Source organism: Bos indicus, chromosome 15 (assembly GCF_029378745.1).
Source record: "Bos indicus isolate NIAB-ARS_2022 breed Sahiwal x Tharparkar chromosome 15, NIAB-ARS_B.indTharparkar_mat_pri_1.0, whole genome shotgun sequence".
Taxonomy (NCBI): Eukaryota; Metazoa; Chordata; class Mammalia; order Artiodactyla; family Bovidae; genus Bos; species Bos indicus.
The window spans coordinates 77,454,524-77,478,290 of NC_091774.1; the positions used below are offsets into that span (position 1 = coordinate 77,454,524).

At 41.4% G+C, this 23,767-nt stretch overlaps 1 protein-coding gene and 1 long non-coding RNA gene across 4 annotated transcripts in view; both read left to right on the forward strand.

Moving 5' to 3' along the window:
- The window catches only part of CSTPP1 (centriolar satellite-associated tubulin polyglutamylase complex regulator 1), a 209,210-nt gene that overhangs the window by 89,488 nt on the left and 95,955 nt on the right, over nt 1-23,767 (forward strand). The window lies entirely within an intron of this gene.
- LOC139187379 (uncharacterized) lies at nt 3-21,999 on the forward strand. 2 transcript variants are annotated; one of them, XR_011570952.1, is made up of 3 exons: nt 3-9,580; nt 10,950-11,079; nt 11,615-21,999. It is a non-coding gene; the product is annotated as an uncharacterized lncRNA (long non-coding RNA). The 2 variants fall into 2 exon arrangements; XR_011570953.1 differs by having other exon boundaries at nt 11,618-21,999.

Here is a 23,767-nt window from a genome sequence, read left to right on the forward strand (position 1 = left end):
GTCTTCCCGAATTCTTTCCTAGCCTTCCTTTATTCCCTCTAAACTTCTTTCTTCTTGCTCAGCATAAATACTGTTGTAGCGCATGCGCTTCAAGGTTCTTGGAACACGTTACTTTTAAGGAGCTATCTGTCTGTATCAGAGACACTGCCATCAGTAATACTATCACCATCACTGACGATACTTGTTAAGGTCCAAGTGTAGCTCTATGTGCAGTAATTCATTTAATCTGCACAGCATCTCTCTCTGGTAGATACTATAATTCCTATTTTACAACAAATTAAACTTAAGATCAATTTGCATGTTGGTTCTGCATCTTTTTGATTATAACCCAAGGAAAATATTAAGAAAAATGCTGATTGAAAACGCCTTATATTGACTGAGACCTTACTTTTGCTGAGGTGAAGTGTGAAAGCTTAGTGAGAGCTTCTTTTTAAAAAATGACACTAGATTACATTCTTACATTTAGACTACTAAAATAGATTTAATTACTCCAAACTTTTCAGACCTAGACTATATCAAAACCTCTGTTCACATCTGTTTTCAAGGACTTGTTTTTATTCCTGTTTTCATCTTATGTGCTTTTCCAAATAAGTATTGAATGCCTTTAAGACAGTTTCTATAGGAATGGTAACTTAAAGTAGAGAGGAAGGCTAAAACGATTTCCTCATTCATGCAACAAGTATTTCTGGTAAACTTGCCATGTGCCTGGCTCTGGGGTTATAGTAAGTGAATAGGTATGCTCCCTGCTTTTATTGAATTTGCAAGATTTCCTACCCTGATCTAATTGATGGTATTGCTATTTTATATATAGACACTGAAACTTTTTTGCTTAAAGATCTTTCTGCCTATTTTCTTATTAAATCATTTCACTATCCTAAGAAATAGATAAGGTAGATATTATTGTGCCTATTTTATAAAGTGCAAAATTGTGTAACTTGCAAAATGATTTCACAGTAGCAAAGATGGAAATAGAACTCAGATTTACTGGTACTCTATTTCTACTGGTACTCTTTGCGACCCCATGGACAGTAGCCTGCACCAGGCTCCTCCGTCCATGGGATTTTCTAGGCAAGAGTACTGGAGTGGGTTGCCATTTCCTTCTCCGGGGAATCTTCCCGACCCAGGGATTGAAGCCAGGTCTCCCGCATTGATAGACAGACACTTTACCGGCTAAGCCACCAGGGGACCTCTATTTCTGCTATTGACATGTAACTCGAGAGATCATCCGTCTAAGTTACACTCTTGTGCCAGTGTACTGAGAATAGCATCGTCTTCTTTACAAATGACAGTAGGCAAAAAACAATGTGAATGAGATTTGAAGTGAACTAGATCAGAAACACTATCTCATTGATCTCCACATAAGCTGGGAGCTATGAGTGTATCGGTGAATTTTGTACTATTTCATCTTTCCTATCTTTCCTAATCCCTTCTCTGTCCCTTAACCAGTCAGCAAATATATATTGAATACTCACTATATTGAAGAATGGTGCGCATAGCTAGAGTTGGTTTCTGTGAAATAGCACAAGAAGATAACTATGGAAAACAGTCCTCAGATATCCTTAATTCTTCTCATGATTATGGATCCATGGAGCAGTGGACTATACGCAGTGTCCTTTTCTTTATCTTTTGTGTGTGTGCATGCTCAGTTGCTTCAGTCGTGTCCAACTCTTTGGGACCCCAGAGACTGTAGCCCACCAGGCTCCTCTGTCCATGGGATTCTCCAGGCAAGAATACTGGAGTGGTTGCCATTCCCTCCTCCAGGGGATCTTCTCGACCCAGGGATCAAACCCAAGTCTCCTGTATTGCAGGCAGATTAGCTTACCACTGAGCCACCAAGAAATTTGGAGAAGGAAATGGCACCCCACTCCAGTACTCTTGCCTGGAAAACCCCATGGATGGAGGAGCCTGGTGGGCTACAGTCCATGGGGTTGCTAAGAGTCGGACACGACCGAGCGACTTCACTTTCACTTTTCACTTTCATGCATTGGAGAAGGAAATGGCAACCCACTCCAGTATCCTTCCCTAGAGAATCCCAGGGACAGAGGAGCCTGGTGGGCTGCCGTCTATGGGGTCGCACAGAGTCGGACACAACTGAAGCGACTTAGCAGCAGCAGCAGCATCAAGTAATGATTGATTCATTCAGCTGCTGAAAAGAGGCAACCCCAGATTCTCCTTATTTCTCCTGTGCTACCAAAAGGACCTAGATTTTATGCTGGATATCTATTGTCATGCTTCTTAATCAGTCTCTGATTTCTTAAACACCGAAGACAGCATTTATGTCTAGGTGACCCTCAGGTCTTTGGTTAAATAGTTTTAATATATTCTCAGTTTCTTCTAGGAAACTGTAGAACATCATTCTGCCCAGAATGTGTCAGTCCCCAGTTTTCATCCAGAATGAGCAAAAACACTCAGAGGCATGGTTCCAAAGGAAAGTATTTATTAAGCCCCATTTTTTCAATTAGAATGCCAAGTACCAGACGCCTACTCAGTGGAGCTGCTATTATATTGTTCTCCTGCAGATGACTTCCTTAGAACATCATGTACATGTTTTAGCATCATTGAGAGGAAACTAACTCTTCTGGGAGGTAGCAAGAGAAGCGCAGAGTTCCAGCCTAACATATCTAAAAATGAAGTCACCTGTAGAAAAGTAAGGCTCTGACCCCTTCTGGCAAGAAAAGTTTCATCCCGGGTTCTAGCAGCACAGAGCTGCAGTGTCGTTCCTGCATGACTGAGTCCCGAATGGCACTCATCTCCCTAGGTTTGGAAGTCAAATAACCTCATGAAAACTGTAGTGAATCTCTTGCTATCTAGATAACTTTAGACTCTGGGAAGCAAAAAGATCTACTCAAATGTAATGAGCCTTCAAAATTCGACTTCTCACTTTGGTATTTCTTTCAATACAGAAAGATTAATCTAAATTTTCCATGTCTGGCAAAGACTGAAATTCCCCTGAAGTAAATCTTTACTTCTGTTTAGGGATATTGGCTCAAAGAGCTTTTGTCCACAGTTGATTTTCACAGTTTATGAGAATTTAGTTTTGAGCTTTGTGCTTTTACCAAGGAATATATATGTTTTCTTTAATAAAATAATGATGCTAAAGGAAGTGTCCTCCTGCTATAAACAACTAGAAAATCAGACAAAATGTCTGGAACAACTGTTTCAGAAACTGGACCAACAATCAATGTGGAACTGTGGTCTCTGAGAGGCAGTTGCCAAGTGACAGTTCAGGGAGATCACGAGGGTCTTACGAGTTGAGGAGACGAGGGCTGGGGTTTAGGGAGGCTGCGGTGGCCAGCATTTGCAGGGCCAAGTACTAGAGAGGAGTATGTTGCTCACTTAGCTCCAGAGATGCAAGGAGGTATTCGAGTCTTTGGCTACAAACTATGCACATGTGTGGGTTGGAAAAAGACCGACCGGAAAACAGTAGGCAAGACGATTCCTGGCATGTTCACAGGGCTAGTTCACACTTCTACCAGTTGGAGTGGAGAAACCTCAAACTGCACAGGGCATCGGATTGAGTCCTCAGCCACTGAAGTAAGCATCAGGCTGATCTGCAAGTGACCACACGAAAACACAATTCAATACTCCTTAAAGGAATTCAACAAAATCCAGTGCTCTGCAACGTAAAATTCACGAAGTCTGGCGTCCAACTAGAACGTACAGGAAGCAGGAAGATATGACGCATAACGGGCAGAAAAAACAAATCAGTAGAAACACAGACTCAGAAATGACAGAGATGGGGGACTAGCTGCCTAGGACCTTTAAACAGTTAAGTCGTACAGATGTACTCAATATGTAAGGAAAACATGAATATGACTAGGAGGTAAATGAAAGATGTTAGGAAGACCTAAATGGAATTTCTAGACATAAAAAATATAGTATCAGAAATAAAAATACTGATAATGATAACATTTAATATTTATTAAGTAGATTATCTCACTTTTTAATCCTATGTATTAAGTAGATACTTTCATTATCTCCTCTGCACAGAAAACGAAGCTGAGATTTTTGAAATTTAAATAACTGGTCTAGGTCACACACCTAAAAGTGTGTGATCAAGGAATGCCAGAGAAGCCAGAGAAAACTGACTAGAGACAGTATTGTGTTTTTAATGTAAAGGTGTTCTCTACTGGAGGGTGTGTAAGATGCTGGAAATACAGATAAGTAAATGACAGTGCTTGCCCTCAAGGAGCTCGAGTTCTGGGAGAAGAAACAGAGCAGCCTGGAAGTAGTCTCCATGCAGCGTAAGTGATCACTGAAGTCTGTATAAGAGTCAGTGACCGCACAGGAGAGAAATAGTCCTTCCTGCAGACGCTGGAGAAACTGTAAAGAAGTAAAGAGAATGAGGCTGGACCTTGGACTAGTAGAAGGCTATTGAGCAAAGGAGTACGTTCTAAACAGAAAACTCTCGCAGTTTTGAAAATATAACATGAAACACCACGGTTCCTTTGGGAAATGGTAAGAAGTACTATGTGGCAACAGAAAATACTGCTGAATGCTTATTGTGCCAGCCACTGAACAGAAATTCTGTTCACGTATTCATTTATTTCATTCACACAACAAACTTGAGTTGGTGTGATTATTATCCCATTTCTCCTAAAGAAACTAAGAGAAGTTAAGTGACTCGCACAGGCTATACGGTTTGTAAGTAGCACAGCTCATATTCAAACTTCAGTCTTGACAAAGGCCACACTTTTTTTTATTGAATTGTAGTTGATTTACAATGTTGCCTTAATTTCTGATGTACAGCAAAGTGATTCAGTTATACATATATACAAACTGTTTTCCATTATGTTTCTTTTATCTTGTTACAAGATATTGAATATAATTCCCTGTTCTATACAATAGGATCTTGTTAATCTGATTTGCTAATCCCAATTCTAATTTATCCCTCCCACACTCCCTTCCCCTTTGGTAATCAGAAGTTTGTTTTCTGTGTCTGTGAGTCTGTTTCGTAAATAAGTTCCTTTGTGTCAGATTTGAGGTCCCACATGCAAGTGACATCATATGGTACTTGGCTTTTCCCTTTTCTGACTGGCTCCCCTCACTATGACAATCTCTGGGTCGGTACTTGCTTTTCCCTTTTCTGACTGGCTTCCCTCACTATGACAATCTCTGGGTCGGTACTTGCTTTTCCCTTTTCTGACTGACTTCCCTCACTATGACAATCTCTGGGTCCAGCCATGTTGCTGCCACTGGCAAAATTTCGTTCACCAAGGCCACATCTGAACGACTCTGTGAGACTGAACACGTGCTACCCCCAGTGTCAAAGGGCTCTGTGTCCTCTGAAGTTCGTGCCTTCTCCTGGACATGGCAGGACTCTATCAATTTGTGTGATGTTTTCACTTCTGACATTGGCACAAGCATGGGAAGCAGAATGGAAGGTGGATAGTAAGACTGAAGCCAGAGACCAGACAGGAGATAATTGTAATCAAACAGGAAGTGGCTGTGGAGATGAAAAGTTATTTAAGGAGTTGGTTTGACAGGACTTGCAGATTTATTGTGAGTGTAGGGTATGGGAAAGAGTCGAAAATGAATGCCAGAAGCTGAATATTTCCAATTTTATCCCTCCCCTCCTTTTTTCCTTTCCTTTTATTTTCCCTTTCACCTTTTAGGTTTTACTCTGGATTTGCTGAGGTTTTGTCTTCATTGTCTAGGTGTATTTATTCACTAAAAAAAATTATGTATGGTGGGCTAACAGTCCCTGGAGTCGCGAAAGACATAACTTAGCAACTAAAAAACGATCAGCAGTGTGTGGGATTAGACAGAAATTCTTGCTCTCATGGAGTTTGTGGTCTGATAATCAGAGATTGAAAGTGAACGTGAAAGTCGCTCAGTCGTGTCCGACTCGTTGCAATGCCATGGACTATATATATACAGTCCATGGAATTCTCCAGGCCACAATACTGGAGTGGGTAGCCTTTCCCTTCTCCAGGGGATCTTCCCAACCCAGGGATCGAACCCAGGTCTCCCGCATTGCAGGCGGATTCTTGACCAGCTGAGCCACAAGAGAAGCCCAAGAATACTAGAGTAGATAGCCTTTCCCTTCTCCAGGGGATCTTCCCAACCCAGGGATCGAACCCAGGTCTCCCACATTGCAGGTGGATTCTTGACCAGCTGAGCCACAAGGGAAGCCCAATCAGAGATTAGGGGGGACAAAAAAAATCCCTGCTTTTATAAAAGGAGTTCACATTCCCGGAATCGGGGGAATTGCAGTAGGTCTTGATGACCATATGATAAAAACCTGTTACTTTTTCCCTAAAATATCGAACGGTATGGTGGATTTAGTGATCTCAAGTGAACACGCAGACGTTTTAGGCTGAGATGAAGCTTCTGTTCTGACTTCTCTGTGTAATTGCATCAAACTTCCACTTGATTATGCTTGTCACTAATCCTCATCCTCACCACTAAAGAGCCATTCTGTGAGGATTAACGGTGCTTACTGCAGGAGTGGGGTGGCTGTCTTGTTTGAAATATTAAAGAGCATTTGCTGCTTTTGTAATTTTGTAAACAAACACAAAGTGAAGTGTGACCTCTTCACTCTGAGGCTTCCTTTCGCCCATCCTCTCCCCTTGCTCCCACCAGTTCTTCACCTCTCGTCATTCTCCCCAGGAGCCCAAGACGGCCAGGAAATAATTTCTTCAACCTCAAGTTCCTGTTTCCTAGCTCCCGTTTTACTTATTTCTTCTCTCTTCCTAACTTTCTTCTTTTTTCATTTTTACTTCCTTCTTCAGAACCTTTTCTCCAGAGAGAACACTGATGTCGCCTCGAATCTGTCCCCTCTCTCCGTCCAGTACCTTTCATCTTTTCCTCTATTTAATTTCCCCTTTTTTCTATTCTGGTCATTTGGGGCTGTCACGCACATCACATAAGCGTTTCTGGAATGCTTTTGTCACCACCTCCTCTCCCACCCGAGCCTCCTCAGCCCGCTTAGGTTGCTGACCTCTCTTTATCCTTTTAGGTCTTAGTTTAAAGGTCAGCTCCTTAAAGGGGGCTTCTCTGTGACCCTTCCTCATCTGAATTAGATGACTTCATTACTCTTTTCAAATCATCCTGTAATTTTTTAGTCATCCTGTATTATAGTTTCTGACTAAATTTTTTTTTGCATGATCCTTAACTTAATGTACATTTCTTTTATTAAACTGTAACCTTTATGAGGCTATTCCTGACACCTAACATATTTAAGTGATTTGTTATTTAACATGAAGGTTCACCATTTCCCAGTCACTGGACAGAGGATAGAGTATTGAATGGTTTACATTATCACCCCTTTTATTAGGGGTAGGGTCGGTTTCAAATATCTGCTTTTCATATCTAACTTTTCAATATTGTGTAGGAGACGATTTAAAATAATAGTAGCTGCTACTTATTGACCATCTCATATATGCAACACACTAAAACATCATGTTCAAAGTGCCCCAGTGGCAACTGAACCCATTCAAAGCTATACTGTATTATAACGTCTTCTGTTTGTTTATTTTTGACCATGCTGGATCTTGGTTGCTGTGCGCAGGTTTTCTCTAGCCATAGAGAGCAGGGGCTGCTCTCTAGCTGTGGTGTTCGGGCTTCTGACTGGGGTGGCTTCTCTCGTTGCAGAGCACGGGCTCTGGTACCCGGGCCTCAGTAGCTGCGGCGCTTGGGCTCAGTAGTTGCTGCTCCCAGGCTCCAGAGCACAGGCTTAGGAGGTGCGGTGCACGGGCTTGGTTGCTCCATGGCATGTGGGTTCTTCCTGGACCAGGGATCGAACCCGTGTCTCCTGCATTGGCAGTCAGATTCTTTACCACTGAGCCACCAGGGAAGTCCAAAAACTAGACTATTTTAAATGACACCTAATTAAAATAATATTCAATACCCACTAGAGCTTTTAAACAAGGATTAGAAAGATTTATGTCATGAACTGTAAGCCAACTTTAAATGTTGGTGAGGGTCTGGTTGGCGATACTTCCTTCCCTTCTTTTGTATTCTGGTCCAATCTTTATGCTTTGAAAGAGATCACAAACTAGTGGTCAGCTGACTAGATGTGCCTTGGCCTGCAGATATGTTTTCTTTGGTCTGTTGTTAAAAAATATGTATTTTTAATTAGATGCCAACATTTAACAAAAAAGTCTCGATTCAGTTTCACTTAAAAATGGAAAGTTCTTCCAATACTGCAACCACATTCCAACAGAGAGACAGTTCGCCAGGGCGGAGGTACAGCTGCTCTCTTTAGACAGGGCATGTGGCCTCAGATTTACCACCATCCCCAGCTGCGTGGCTTCACCTGCTTACGTTTCCTGCCTGGCCTCTGTAGACATTTGAATTTGCTATCATTGCTAGAACTTCTTGGTCCATTTATAATCACTTGAAAGGTAAAGTTACACTCTTAATTCAGAACACGGAGTTAGGATCCTATTCCTCAGCTAGATTCTCTTTTCTCCTTGTTATCATGATGTCTCTCAAAAAATTTCATAATTAGAAGGGCCCTTAGAAGTCCTCTTATCTTGAAACTAAGTCTAGGGGGGTTTTAATATTCTCTTTTTTATAGTAAAATATGCATAACATAAAATTTGCTATTCTAACCACTTTTTAAATTGAGAAATCTTCTTTTGGTGGTAAAATATAAGTAACCTAAAATTTACCATTTTAACCATTTTAAGTTACAGTTCCGTGGTATTAACTATATTCACATTGTTATAAAACTATTACCAGCATCCAGCTCCTTGTCTGCATCTTCCCAAAATGAAACATTTTACCCATTAAAAAATAATTCTCCCTTCTGCGCTCCTCCAGCCACTGATAACCATTGTTTTGCTCTCTGTCTCTGTGTGTTTGACTATTCTAGGTACCACATATTAGTGAAATCATACAGTATTTGTCTCTTTGTGTCTGAGTTATCCCACTAAGCATGACTTTTCCCAGTTCATCTATGTTGAGTATCAGGATTTCATTCCTTCCTGTGGCTGAATAATATTCCACCATGTAGAGTTCATGCTTTGTTTCTTCATTCATCTGTCGGTGGCCACTTGGGTTGTTTCCACCTTTTGGCTATTGTGAATAATGTGCAGCACAACCAAACAAGAAAAAAGAAGTGATAGTAAATTTTTGTGTCAAAGCTAATTTACTTGCCTAATTGGTGAGTAATCACTTTGGAAAACTCAATGAACAATTTTCCCAGCTAGTTTAAAAACTGTATTGTTTGGAGAAAAATAAATGTATCTTATAACATCTCATACAAGTTGTCCAATAGTGTTATTTCGTAAAAGATCAGATACCTCAGGGGCTGCTGTGAACTGCATTGTGTCCCCCAAGATTGATATGTTGAAGCCCTAAGCCCCAGTATGACTGTGTTTGGAGGTAGGGGCTGTCAGGATGTCATAAAGACTCAGTGAGGTCATTAGGGTGGGGCTCTTCTCCAGTATGGTTAGCATGCTTGTAGGAAGAGACAGCTGAGAGCCTGGCCTCTCTCCCCCATGTAAGGAACGGTGAGAAGATGGCCTTTTACAACCAAGGACTGAGTCCTCCCTAGAACTGACCCTGCTGGCTCCCCGGTCTTGGACTTCTAGTCTCCTCGACTGTGAGAACAAAAATTTCTGGTGTCTAAGTAAGTCACCCACTCTCTGATATTTTGTTACAGCAACCTGAGCAGACTAATACAGAAGCCATCTTTCTACTCACAGTTTTTAGACAGAAAAATTAATTTTACTTTGCATGTTGAAGCCAAATCCTGTTTTGATTCATCACTAATGTTTTATCTCATTACAACCACTAATGAGGTTGTAAGTATGTTAGTCTTGTAAATGTAAACTGTGCTATTCAGTTTATTTAAAATATTAGCAAGATTTCCAAGTTGATAAACTTTAATGGATATACATAAGGCAGAAATAGGAGTAATTTTTTATTTTATTTGACTATTATTTCAACAACTTATATCAGTCAGAAAACTTTAGTGCAAAAGAATAAATTCCAGTATCACTACTGATACATCTACAGATAACTCTGAAAGGTCTAATTTAAAAGCCTCATCCTAATAAAATTAATGCTGCTGCTGCTGCTAAGTTGCTTCAGTCGTGTCCGACTCTGTGCAACCCCATAGACGGCAGCCCACCAGGCTCCCCCGTTTCTGGGATTCTCCAGGCAAGAACACTGGAGTGGGGTGCAAGTTCCTTCTCCAGTGCATGAAAGTGAAAAGTGAAAGTGAAGTCGCTCAGTCATGTCTGACTTTTAGCGACCCCATGGACTACAGCCTACCAGGCTCCTCCATCCATGGGATTTTCCAGGCAAGAGTACTGGAGTGGGGTGCCATCGCCTTCTCCCAATAAAATTAATAGAATGTATCAATTTGGACGTTATCCAATAGAGTTTTGAAAACTGCCTGCGTGATGTTAACTATCAGTGCTTACCCACACAGCATCCGATGGCACTGCAGGGCCTGTGTTTCCTGTGGTCCACTATGCTATAAGCTTTTTTCTGATCCTGCTTTTCCAGTCCCGATACAAAAATGACTACATTTATCGCACTTTAAAGACTTCTGTTTTATAGTTCTCAAGCTATGTTGTTGTTGTTTTTGTTAAGTCGCCTCAGTGGTGTCTGACTCTGTGCGACCCCACAGACGGCAGCCCACCAGGCTCCCCCGTCCCTGGGATTCTCCAGGCAAGAACACTGGAGTGGGGTGCCAGTTCCTTCTCCAATGCATGAAAGTGAAAAGTGAAAGGGAAGTCGCTCAGTCATGTCCGACTCTTCGAGACCCCATGGACTGCAGCCTACCAGGCTCCTCCGTCCATGAGATTTTCCAGGCAAGAGTACTGGAGTAGGGTGCCACTGCCTTCTCTATCAAGCCATGTTATGGAGCAATAGATCTGCTTTGGTTCTGTGACCGAATCATATAGGAACAAGGAGAGGGTGGTAACATCTGTACTCTCATCCAGTAGAACTGAAGATGTTATGTAATCATAGCCTTTATACTAATGTAGTCCTGGGTTGAAAAGAAAAGGAAAGACCAGAGCAGACGAAAACCTTCCCCGTGCGTGACACGTCTACCAGTGTGCCGTTCACACGTACGTTTATGGAGGAGCTCCAGGAGAAGTTAACCCGAGAGCGCAGGTTGGTGGGGTCCATATCTAAAAATTTACTACTAACCTATTTAGTGTGCATTTTGTTTTTCTTATAAATTTTAAATAAAGGCATTTTTTTAACAAGAAAAGTATTAATATTAAACATCTGTAGAACCTTACAAGTGTCTCTGTAAAAGCCCTAGTCTCCTGCTTCCATGGCTGATTCGTGTCAATGTATGGCAAAAACCCCTACAATATGGTAAAGTAATTAGCCTTCAATTAAAATAAATAAATTAATTTTTTTAAAGAAAAAGTAAATAAATAAAAACTGCTTCCACGCACCCCCTATCACACAGGTATAAATTGAAGCCTCAAATCTCCCAGTCCTCTGACTCTCACCAAGTGATCTTGCCATTAGCATCACGTTCTCTCTCCCTGATGCTTAACGAACATATATATATTTTATGTCATTCAGTCTCTGAGGTCAGTGTATAACTTTCTAGCCCAGAATGTGATCAAATGAGTTAAGGTTTAAGAATGCATCGCAATTATATGTGATTTTCTATCTTCTTTCATTGCCTTAGCAGATGGAGGAAAGTTTCTTTAAGTTCCACTTTGCCTGTCTTCAAGAGAAAGTTATTCCATCTTTTATTTAAAATAAAAAAATCATGATTCTTATTACTGAGGGAAGTATGGTACTTGTGTTACTGCATATTTCAAGCTTTGAAGGACGTAAGCAGAATTTTCAAGTTCTTTGAGAATACAACTGAAGGTTTTGTTTTTATTTAATTAGGCTAAAAAGTGAGACTTTACCATGGGATGTTATTAAAGCCATTCTCTACAGCAGATCTACCCCAAAACCAAATGGTACCTCTGAGGCTTCTGAAATCTCTTGCTCTCATGATTCAGTTAGAAACAAAAGTAAATGACTAAATTAAAGTTTACACACTGTGAGTCAAAGTAAAACCACCTTAGGTTAAAGATGTCAGTTTAATAAAGCATACTCAAATTTGGTTGTTTTGGTGGGTTTTAAGCTGGAAGTGTATAAAAGCAAGTGTAAGTAGTGTTGAAAATTTAATCTTTTCCAGTTTTATTTTGCTTGGCATAACCTGCTCTTCCTTCCCACTGCCGCCACCTGACCCTAATTTAGAACCCTAACTAACCACATCGGAGAGGTTGTCAAACAGACAGATTCCTTGATCCCGTCTCCAACCTACTGAATCAGAGTCAGCAGGGGAGGGACCTGGGAATTTATTTTTTAACAAGCATTTCAGGTGATTCTTAAAATCACTCAAGTGTGCGAAGTATTGAATAATTTCTTCACTTTTTTTCTTTTGCTCCAGTCCTTGCTCTACATCAGCAGTTTTTAAGCCGGGTTGCATGTCAAGTTCACTCAGGGAGTTTTTAAAAACTGCTGGTGCCCAGGCCCCATCCCAGAGCGATTTAATCAGAATCTTATGGTTTGGGACCTATGCTTTTTTCTTTTTTAATAAGTAAAAGAAATTTTATTGCAGTACAGCATTTAGAGAAAAAAGCAAAATAATAAATGTACAGCTTAATGGAGTTCTTATAAACAAACATACTCATGTGATGTCCCTCCAAATAAAGACAGAGAACATTACCAGCACCCCAGCTGTCTCTCCCAGGTCCCCCTCATCATGAATCCCCTCTAGGTCACCGCTAGTCTAACATTTATCACCATAAACTAGATGTGTCTGATCTTGAACTTTATGTATCGAGAATCATAGAACATAGAGCACTCTTCAGGGTCTGGCTTATTTTGCTCAACATCATACTTCTGATTTGTTGGAGTTAGCTGCAGTTTGTTCTTTTTTATTGTTGTACAGAATTCTATTTTATATAAACCACAGTTTTTTTTATCCCTTCTGCAGTAAGGTGGCATTTGGGTTGTTTTCAGTTTCAAGCTAGTACAAACAGTGTTGCTCTAAACATATTTTTGTACGTCTCCTGGTACACAGATTTCTGTTAGGTATGTACTTAGGAGTGGAATTGCTGGGAATGTGTATGTTCAGCTTCAGCACATATTCCCAGGTTTCCAAAATGACTGCACCATTTTCCACATTTTACTGTAGCTTGTGAGAGTCCCTGTTGCTCTGGAACTTTTAGTGGGGCCCATGTGTTTTCAAAGCTCTGCAGTTGATCGTGATACACACTGAAGCTTGAGAACTACTGCGAGACCTTGTATAAATACAGCTCTCTAAAGCACAGCCCTGGAAATGTGAATCCCATTACATTACATCCACACCAGATCTAACCTTTCCACCCACCACTTTCCTACTCACAGCTGACGCTCACCACACACAGTCATTCACTTTCCCCCAAACACTCCTTATGCTTTTTCCCAGCACACCTTCGTTTTTTCTTTTCTATTTGGGCAGAACTTTCTTGCAAGTCTGTCACATTCCTGCGCATCTTCAAACAAACCCAGCTCAAGTCATGCATCTTTTAAAAGTCTTCGTGATTCCCACATCCTCCCCTCCTTGCAGGGCTTCCCTGGTGGCTCACTGGTAAAGAATCTGCCTGCCGATGCAGGAGATGCAGGTTAGATCCCTGGTTCAAGAAGATCCCCTGGAGAAGGAAATGGCAACCCACTCCAGTGTTCTTGTTGGAGAATCCCATGGACAGAGGAGCCTGGCGGGCTACAGTCCATGGGGTCACAAAGAGTCAGACACAACTTAGCAACTAAACAAAAACAACCCCTCCTTGCCTTACTTCTCTCCATATGTCATCTCTCTTACAACACTTGTTCTATTATATTTACATTTAGTTATTAGCAAACATATAATCTCTTTGCTAAGACATCTCACGGGTTAGAGTAAATCGATTTTTATGTCTTTCCTACCTCTCACTCCAGCTCGTAAATCTGTAATGTCAAGCTCCATATGAAACCCTCAAGAGAAGACTTCAATTTGGATACAGCTGTGTAACCACGGTTAAGTTACTTTTTCCAGGCCTTAGTTTTCTCATCTATAAAACGGAGCATATACTACTTCACCATTGTGAAAACTAAATGAGATAACAAATTAAAGCAGTTATTAATCTTGGCACATAGTAACTGGTTCATCAGTGCCCGTTGTCTGTGTCATGTGGTGAGTATCATTGTTCGTTTCCTTCAGGGTAGAGACAGCATGGTTTATCTCTGAAGCTCCATTCAGTGCCTTTGCTTGTTGCCGGTGCTCAGTACAGGCTGGGAGAATAAATCAATGAATGTCTGCTGAATGGTTGCATGGGCCAGGCTTATTTATAGTCCCTTTCCAGAAAGCCCATCTTGGAAGAAGTCAAATTTCAATTTAACCATCAGAGATAGACAGAAAGTAGGATTTTTACTAAAAACTTTAAAAACTGCATTAAAAAGGCCAAATCCCCAGTTTAACCATACAACAGCTGCTCTCCTTCTGCTGCCAGGAAATAGGGAAAACCCTCCAAGAGCTATTTGCTGTTTGTTTGTTCATCTTCTGATAAACATGCCGTGACTTGGGGAAAGCACACACTTCGCCTGCAGGCAAGCGTGGGTCTGGGAAGTTGCAAGTAGCAGTAATGAGGAAGAAATCCCCAACTCTGTGGGAGAGGTTCCTGCAGGGACTCAGCTAAAGCCATTTGCCGCTTTGGTGAGTTATTTACCAAGATGAAGGGACTGGGTGTGGCTGGCCTGCGAGTCCTCCTGGGAAGTCACTTTAAGAATCTCTCTAATTTCCTCACCCTTCATCTTTGTTCTCTGGCTCTGCTGCGAGGGCGCAGGCAGTCGCACCCACCTGGCTGTGGTTCCCAGCACACTGAATTCTTTGGAGCTGGCTGTTGCAGCCAAGGATTCCCTGCCCTGCTCTTTCCCCCTTGCCCTGATTTGAGAAACAGTTTGGGAAATTCTCATCTGGCATGGAGATTGATGAGAAGAAACCCCATGGGCTGTGTGCTCTTTTTCTAGATACACAGGACCAAGAAGGGTCTTTTGAGCTTTAAATTGTCCTTTCTCAAAAACCCAGTATTGATAGACTACATGTGAACAAGTTATACAAAGTAGGATCTGCCATCACCACTCTCATTTAAAGGCATTTTATTGCTAAGAGGCTGTATAAGTGAGACAGAAGCAATACCAGAGAGCATTTATCACCATCTATGTCGCTTGCAGAAGGAATATAACAATATACTTAACTAATGAAACCTCATGAAAGATGTGTAACAAACCATATGAAGATTAATGGGTAAGTCCACGAAAATGTTTACCAGGTGTCTAATATCATTTAAAATATGAACAAATAAATGACTTTAACCAAGTTATAATCAAAATGGGTCTGATGACAAAAGAATTAGCAACTTGAAAAATATATAAGCCCAGTGTCCAAAACCTTATTTGTCATGTAAGTTGGCCAATAATTCCTTGGAAGTGTGTTTCTGTTTTTAAAATAAAATTAACTTCAGGAAGCAGCGATAGACAAGGAAGTAATACGATTTTAGGAAGACTCTGAAAATCTACATTTATTGTCTCAAGTGGCAGAACAGCAGAATGGTATAATACCATTTATATATATTTTATGTCTGTATGTATTTATATGCATACAAAAATGTTTGGGGAGAGGTTTACCAGAATGTTATTAGTGGTTTTCTTTCAATGCTAGGATTTTACTTTTTTTTTTTTCACACATTTTTATATTGTTTGAGTTTTTATAATGACTGTGTAACATTTTTATAATCACAGTAAAAATAAAGCTATTTGGGGGACTTCCCTGCAAGTCTAGCAGTTAAGACTCCACACTTGTACTGCAGGGGGCGCAATTTGAGCCCTGGTCAGGGAACTAGGATCCTGCCAGTCTCATGGTTCGGCCAAAACAAACAAACAACAAAAACAATACCTGAAACACAATAAGCATCAGCTGTCATCATGTGAAAAAATAAAGCCATTTTTGTTTAAAAAAAAAGATTTTGTTCGACCATCTGCCGTGGGCCCACAGAGGTACTAGGAGCCATAGGGATTAGAAAAGAAGGCTGTGGCCTAGCCACCAAGATGTTCACATTCTAGTTGGGAAGACTCCTAAGGGGCGGTGTGGTAGAGAGTGAGCAGGCGTCAGGACGTGCGGTTCAAAGAAGTACTAGAGGCTACCAGGAAGAGGAGAGGTCGTGTGGAAGTTTTCACTGGAAAGAGGAGGTTCGAGTTGGACCTTGAAAGATGGACAGAATTTGACCAGGAGCGGGGCAGGCGGACGTTTTAGGCAGCTTGAGCACTGAAGCAATAATAATGGTATTTGAAAAGACAGTGGGGAGCCAGTTTATCTAGAATAGTAAGCAAATATAATTTGAGGTAGAGAAATTTGCTTTCTTGCCAAGTTTATTCTATATCTTTATTTTGATACATTGCAAATTATATTTTGGTGTACTTGAGCATTTTAAAAAAGGATATCTTAGGAAAATAAACACAATTATCCTGAATATTGACTCTAAAGTGACATAGAAATTAGACTACTCTGAACATTTCATTATTTTTAGTGTATTGAGAATGAAAGCCCTCAGTACATGAGCTCTCTAATGCTGTCATTTCAATCCATATTTCAATTCAGTCAATGGCTTTCTGTACAGGTTTTTAATTCGTGATTAATAATGTTCCTACTTTCTTGTACTAAAAGTCAAAAAGTAGAGTATGAAATATGAGGGCCAAAACAAAAACAAAATTTTACTTTAAAAAGAGACATTAAAGTACACTGCTGGTGGGAATGTAACTGATACAGCCACTATAGAAAACAAGTATGGCAATTCCTGTAAAAACTAGGAATAAAACCACCATCTGATCCAGCAGTACCACGTCTAGACACATACCCTGAAGAAAGCAAAACTGAAAAAGACACATGCACTCCAGTGTTCATTGCAGCACTCTTTACAGTAGCCGAGACATGGAATCAACCTAGATGTCCATCGACAGATGAATGGATAAGGAACCTGTGGTGCACATACACGATGGAGTACTACTCGGCCATAGAAAGGAACACACTTGAGTCTGTTCTAATGAGGTGGATGAACTGGAGCTTCCTATACAGAGTGGAGTAAGTCTGAAAGAGAAAAACATGCTGTATATTAATGCGTATATATGGAATCTAGAAGGACGGCACTGATGAACCTGTTTACAGAGCCGCAGTGGAGACACACACCATGGTCAGGGTGGGGAGAGGAGAGACAGGGTGAGGCAAATGGAGAGAGCAGCGTGGCTGCATGTGCACTAACATGTGAATAGAAAGCCGGTGGGAATTTGCAGTGAACTCACACTGCGGCTCTGTAATAACCAGAGAGGTGGGAATGGGCAGGAAGTAGGAGGAAGGTTCGAGAGGGAGGGAATATACACCTATGGTTAATTCATGTTGATGTATAACAGAAATCAAACCAATATTGTAAAGCAATCATCAGTCAAAAATAAATATTAAATAAATAATAAAAAAGACATTAAGGGACTTTCCTGGTGGTACAGTGAATAGGAATCCATCTGCCAGGGCAGGGGATACAGGTTTGATCCCTGGTCCAGGAAAATTCCACATGCCTCGGAGCAACTAAGCTCATACACCGCAACTCCTGAGCCCACACTCCAGAGCTCCCAAGCTGCAACTGCTGAAGCCCTCATGCCCTAGGGCCTCTGCAACGCAACAGGAGAAGCCACCACAATGGGAAACCCACGCTCCACAGTGAAGAGGAGCCCCACTCATCGCAACTAGAGAAAACCCATACAGCAGTGAAGACCCAGTTCAGTTCAGTTCAGTTGCTCAGTCATGTCCGACTCTGCGACCCCATGAATTGCAGCACGCCAGGCCTCTCTGTCCATCACCAACTCCCGGAGTTCACTCAGACTCATGTCCATCAAGTCAGTGATGCCATCCAGCCATCTCATCCTCTGTCGTCCCCTTCTCCTCTTGCCCGCAGTCCCTCCCAGCATCACAGTCTTTTCCAATGAGTCAACTCTTTGCGTGAGGTGGCCAAAGTACTGGAGTTTCAGCTTCAGCATCATTCCTTCCAAAGAACACCCAGGGCTGATCTCCTTTACCATGGACTGGTTGGATGTCCTTGCAGTCCAAGGGACTCTCAAGAGTCTTCTCCAACACCACAGTTCAAAAGCATCAACTCTTTGGCGCTCAGCTTTCTTCACAGTCCAACTCTCACATCCATACATGACTACTGGAAAAACCATAGCCTTGACTAGATGAACCTTTGTTGGCAAAGTAATGTCTCTGCTTTTGAATATGCTGTCTAGGTTGGTCATAACTTTCCTTCCAAGGAGTAAGCGTCTTTTAATTTCATGGCTGCAGTCACCATCTCCAGTGATTTTGGACCCCCCAAAAATAAAGTCTGACACTGTTTCCACTGTTTCCCCATCTATTTCCCATGAAGTGATGGGACCAGATGCCATGATCTTAGTTTTCTGGATGTTGAGCTTTAAGCCAACTTTTTCACTCTCCTCTTTCACTTTCATCAAGAGGCTTTTCAGTTCCTCTTCACTTTCTGCCATAAGGTTGGTGTCATCTGCATATCTGAGGTTATTGATATTTCTCCCAGCAATCTTGATTCCAGCTTGTGCTTCTTCCAGCGTTTCTCATGATGTACTCTGCATATAAGTTAAATAAGCAGGGTGACAATATACAGCCTTGACGTACTCCTTTTCCTCTTTGGAACCAGTCTGCTGTTCCATGTCCAGTTCTAACTGTTGCTTCCTGATCTGCATACAGATTTCTCAAGAGGCAGGTCAGGTGGTCTGGTATTCCCATCTCTTTCAGAATTTTCCACAGTTTATTGTGATCCACACAGTCAAAAGCTTTGGCATAGTCAATAAAGCAGAAGTAGATGTTTTTCTGGAACCCTCTTGCTTTTCTGATGATCCAGCAATTTGATCTCTGGTTCCTCTGCCTTTTCTAAAACCAGCTTGAACATCTGGAGGTTCACGGTTCACATATTGCTGAAGCCTGGCTTGGAGAATTTTGAGCATTACTTTACTAGCGTGTGAGATGAGTGCAATTGTGCGGTAGTTTGAGCATTCTTTGGCATTGCCTTTCTTTGGGATTGGAATGAAAACTGACCTTTTCCAGTCCTGTGGCCACTGCTGAGTTTTCCAAATTTGCTGGCATATTGAGTGCAGCACTTTCACAGCATCATCTTCCAGGATTTGAAATAGCTCAACTGGAATGCCATCACCTCCACTAGCTTTGTTCATAGTGATGCTTTCTAAGGCCCACCTGACTTCACATTCCAGGATATCTGGCTCTAAGTGAGTGATCACACCATCGTGATTATCTGGGTCATGAAGATCTTTTTTGTACAGTTCTTCTGTGTATTCTTGCCACCTCTTCTTAATATCTTCTGCTTCTGTTAGGCCCATACCATTTCTGTCCTTTATCAAGCCCATCTTTGTATGAAATGTTCCCTTGGTATCTCTAATTTTCTTGAAGAGATCTCTAGTCTTTCCCATTCTGTTGTTTTCCTCTATTTCTTTGCACTGATCTCTGAGGAAGGCTTTCTTATCTCTTCTTGCTATTCTTTGGAACTCTACATTCAGATGCTTATATCTTTCCTTTTCTCCTTTGCTTTTCACTTCTCTTTCCACAGCTATTTGTAAGGCCTTCCCAGACAGCCATTTTGCTTTTTTGCATTTCTTTTCCATGGGGATGGTCTTGATCCCTGTCCCCTGTACAGTGTCACGAACCTCCATCCATAGTTCATCAGGCACTCTATCTATCAGATCTAGTCCCTTAAATCTATTTCTCACTTTCACTGTATAATCATAAGGAATTTGATTTAGGTCATACCTGAATGGTCTAGTGGTTTTCCCTACTTTTCTTCAATTTAAATCTGAACTTGGCAATAAGGAGTTCATGATCTGAGCCACAGTCAGCTCCTGGTCTTATTTTTGTTGACTGTATAGAGTTTCTCCATCTTTGGCTGCAAAGAGTATAATCAGTCTGATTTTGGTGTTGACCATCTGGTGATGTCCATGTGTAGAGTCTTCTCTTGTGTTGTTGGAAGAGGGTGTTTGCTATGACCAGTGTGTTCTCTTGGCAAAACTCTATCAGCCTTTGCCCTGCTTCATTCCGTATTTGCCTGAATTTGGGCCTTGCACTCTCTATCAAACACACTGAATTTATAATGAAAGGGGAGAAGAGATATAAAGCCAGAAGAGAAGAAGAGATGACAGTGATTGCTGTTGTTGTTGTTGTTCAGCCACTAAGTCATGTCCAGCTCTTTTCTACACCATGGACTGCGGCAAGACAGGCTTGCGTGTCCTTCACTATCTCCCGGAGTTTACTCAGACTCACGTCCATTGAGTTGGTGGTGCTGCCCAGCCATCTCATCCTCTGTCACCCCCTTCTTCTCCTGCCCTTAATCTTTCCCAGCATTAGGGTCTTTTCCAGTGAGTCATCTCTTCTCATCAGATGGCCAAAGTATTGGAGCTTCAGCTTCAGCATCAGTCCTTCCAATGACTACTCAGGGTTGATTTCCCTTAGGATTGACTGGTTTGATCGCCTTTCAGTCCACGTGATAGGTGTGAAGTAAATTTTACACCTATCTGCAGGTTGACTGCAGATGGATTAGTAGGAACTGTTTTAGCAAAGAAAGCTGCTGACTCACAAAAGAGAAAGATATCTGTTCATGCTGGGTCAGGCACTCTGAAACTAGGGGTGTGAGGAGAGCTGAAAACAGGTTTTGGTGAAAGCCCTTATAAGGAACTGTTAGCACCTGAGAACTTCTTCCCCACATAAAGCATCAAGGTCAGTACTTCTTTCTCTATCCAGTTGAAGGCTGGAGCAACCAAACCAAAGACGTCTCAATTCAAGAATACCAGGTTCAGAGCAGAGGTGAGATAGCCTCGTGAAAACAAGGAAATCAACCAGTGTCTACAGGCTGTGTGTTGATACCTATCCCTACTTCCCTTGCTTAGTTCTCAGAATGCTGGCTGCCGAATGGATACTCCCCAAGCGTGAGTCTGGAATATTACCTGGGGAAACGAAAGTAGCCCCTGAAAAAGTTCCCACAAATCTGACATTTAGGAGTTCCACTGTGAAATGACAGGTCTCAGCCTATTCGTTCTACAATGGAGTGCAGTGTCAGCAAGCTCCATCCATTGAGAAAACCAGCTTTTTGACATCTTACTCTAAATATGAATGGATATATTCCTGCATCACCAGCCATGTAGAAGAACTCTCTAACACGATAGCCAGAAATGAAGGCCAGACAAAAAGGGTAGACAAAGAGGCAACTCAGAAGAAGTGGCGACAAGGCCAGGATCAGAAGAAAACTTTAAGAAGGCTCTCATTAATATCATCAGGGAAAACAGAGAAGGTATTGGATCCACTAAATGGGACTAGCCTGCCATATGTGGATATACACTCACACATACATATGGAGAAGGAAATGGCAACCCACTCCAGTATTCTTGCCTGGAGAATCCCAGGGAGAGAGGAGCCTGACAGGCTACAGTCCAGGGATCGCAAGAGTCAGACACGACTTAGCGACGAAACCACCACCACCACCACCACACATACATATAAACATAAATACACATATATATTTATTTTCTTCAAAGAACAAGAAGGAATTTTTGGAAATTAAAAATATAATAGCATAAATTAAAAATTCAGTAGAAAAGCTGGAAATGGCCCAGAAGAGGCAAAAGAATTAGAAAATAAGAGAAAATTACAAGGAATTAGAGGCCTGCTCCAGAAATGTAATGTCTGAAAAATTGGACTTGCAGAGAAAAGGAATTAGAATGTGAATGGGCTTCTCAACAACAATGCTGGAAGTTGAAAATCAGTAGAGCGATAGAGCAATGCTTTCAGAATTCTAAGGGAAAATTATCAAATCAAATTATTCATCAACTACGAGAACAGAATATAGATTTTTAGATAGGCAAGAGCTTATAAATGTTAACTCCCATGCAGCTTTTCTCATGAAACTACTGGAGGACGTGTTTCACCCAAAAATGAGGATAAATCTTTTTTTTTTTTTTTTGAGGATAAATCTTAAAGGTGAAATTATAGGATCTGGAAAAAGCTATCCAACACAGGAAGGAAGTAAAGGGGATTCTCAGGATGATATTGAAGGTTAGTCCCAGGATAGTCGTTTGTGCAGGAGAGGTAGATAGCAATCAGCTCAGATTGCAGTGTCAGAAATCTCCAGGAGAAATGCCTACAAGAATACGTTAAAAATAGAACTGATGAAACTGTTGTGTTAGATTACATTCGGCTGGAGAATTAGAGATGAACACTTCAGTCAAAGAAATAGTAATTAATACTTACAAACTCCAAGCAAACCAAGAACGATGTAACTCCAAAAGAAACAAAATGTATAAAAAAAGAATATGTAATAATAGCACGGCTTGTGGCTTGGCTGTGAATAATATTTATGTAGTATAAAAGTTATAAACACTGCATATTTCAAACTAGAATTGTTACAATTGGTTCAGTTCAGTCCCTAAGTCCTGTCCAGCTCTGTGCAACCCCATGGCCTGCAGCACTCCAGGCCTCCCTGTCATCACCAGTTCCCAGAGCTTGCTCAAACTCATGTCCATTGAGTCTGTGATGCCATCCAACCATCTTATCCTCTGTCATCCCCTTCTCCTGTCTTCAGTCTTTCCCAGTATCAGGGTCTTTTCCAATGAGTCAGGTCTTTGCATCAGGTGGCCAGAGTATTGGAGTTTCAGCTTCAGCATCAGTCCTTCCAATGAATATTCAGGACTGATTTGCTTTAGGATGGACTGGTTGAATCTCCTTGCAGTCCAAGGGACTCTCAAGAGTCTTCTCCTTATTAATATATTACAAAGATGGAGGGATGGAAATATGTGTGGGTGGTAAAAAAGATAATCTACCATCTTCAACTAAGAGTCCAAAAATAATATCTAAGATTTAAAACTCGAGGAATAGCAGCATACATGTTATTAAGAAATGACAAGTGAAGAACAGAAGACTCATGGAGTTTAAGTGGAGCTGGTTACAAGCGTGCTACTGCAGTTTGGTTTGGAATCAGCTGAGTGTGAAAAGCCAGTGAACCTTCCAAATGAACTTGTCCAGCGGGATTCAAGACTGATGACGAGATTAGAAGTGGGAATATAATCAGAATTTGAAACGTGAATGGATGAGATCACCGGGGAACGAAAGTGTAGGGAGTGAGAAAGGAAAGGACAGAAGTTTGGGGAATGCGTATATTTAAAGGGTGAGAGAAGGAGAAAGAATCAGGGAAGAAGCAGGAAGAAAAACAGCATAGAATACCACTGTATAAGCCAGAGGAGGCAAGTTTCAAGTACTGGAGGGACAGCAGTATCAGAAAAATGTCCTTTGAATCTGTGGCGATTGGGAGCTCATCCATAACTTTCAAGAGGACAGTTTTGATGTGACAGAAGCGACATGGAACGGGCTTCTGAGTGAGTGAATGAGTAGTCAGAGGTAATGAATGCAGCACACTCTTCAGAGAGATTTGGCTTTGAAAAGCGAAAGGAGAAGCAAGTAGCTTTAGTAAGTAAACTATGAAAGATGTTTAAATTAAGGGAGCACTCAAACTTATGTGGGCAGATAGCAAAGAGCTAATGGAGAAGGTAAGAGGAAAGACTCATGCATAAGGCGGATAACTGGCAGAGCAGGGTCCCAGAGAAGCTGAGAGAACGTGGACTCGGGAACACAGATGGAGAGAGAGAGAGAGGGAAGGAAGAGGTGAGGGGAAGTGAAGACACGGGGAGATTTAAGGTATGGAGGAAGGAAATTGAA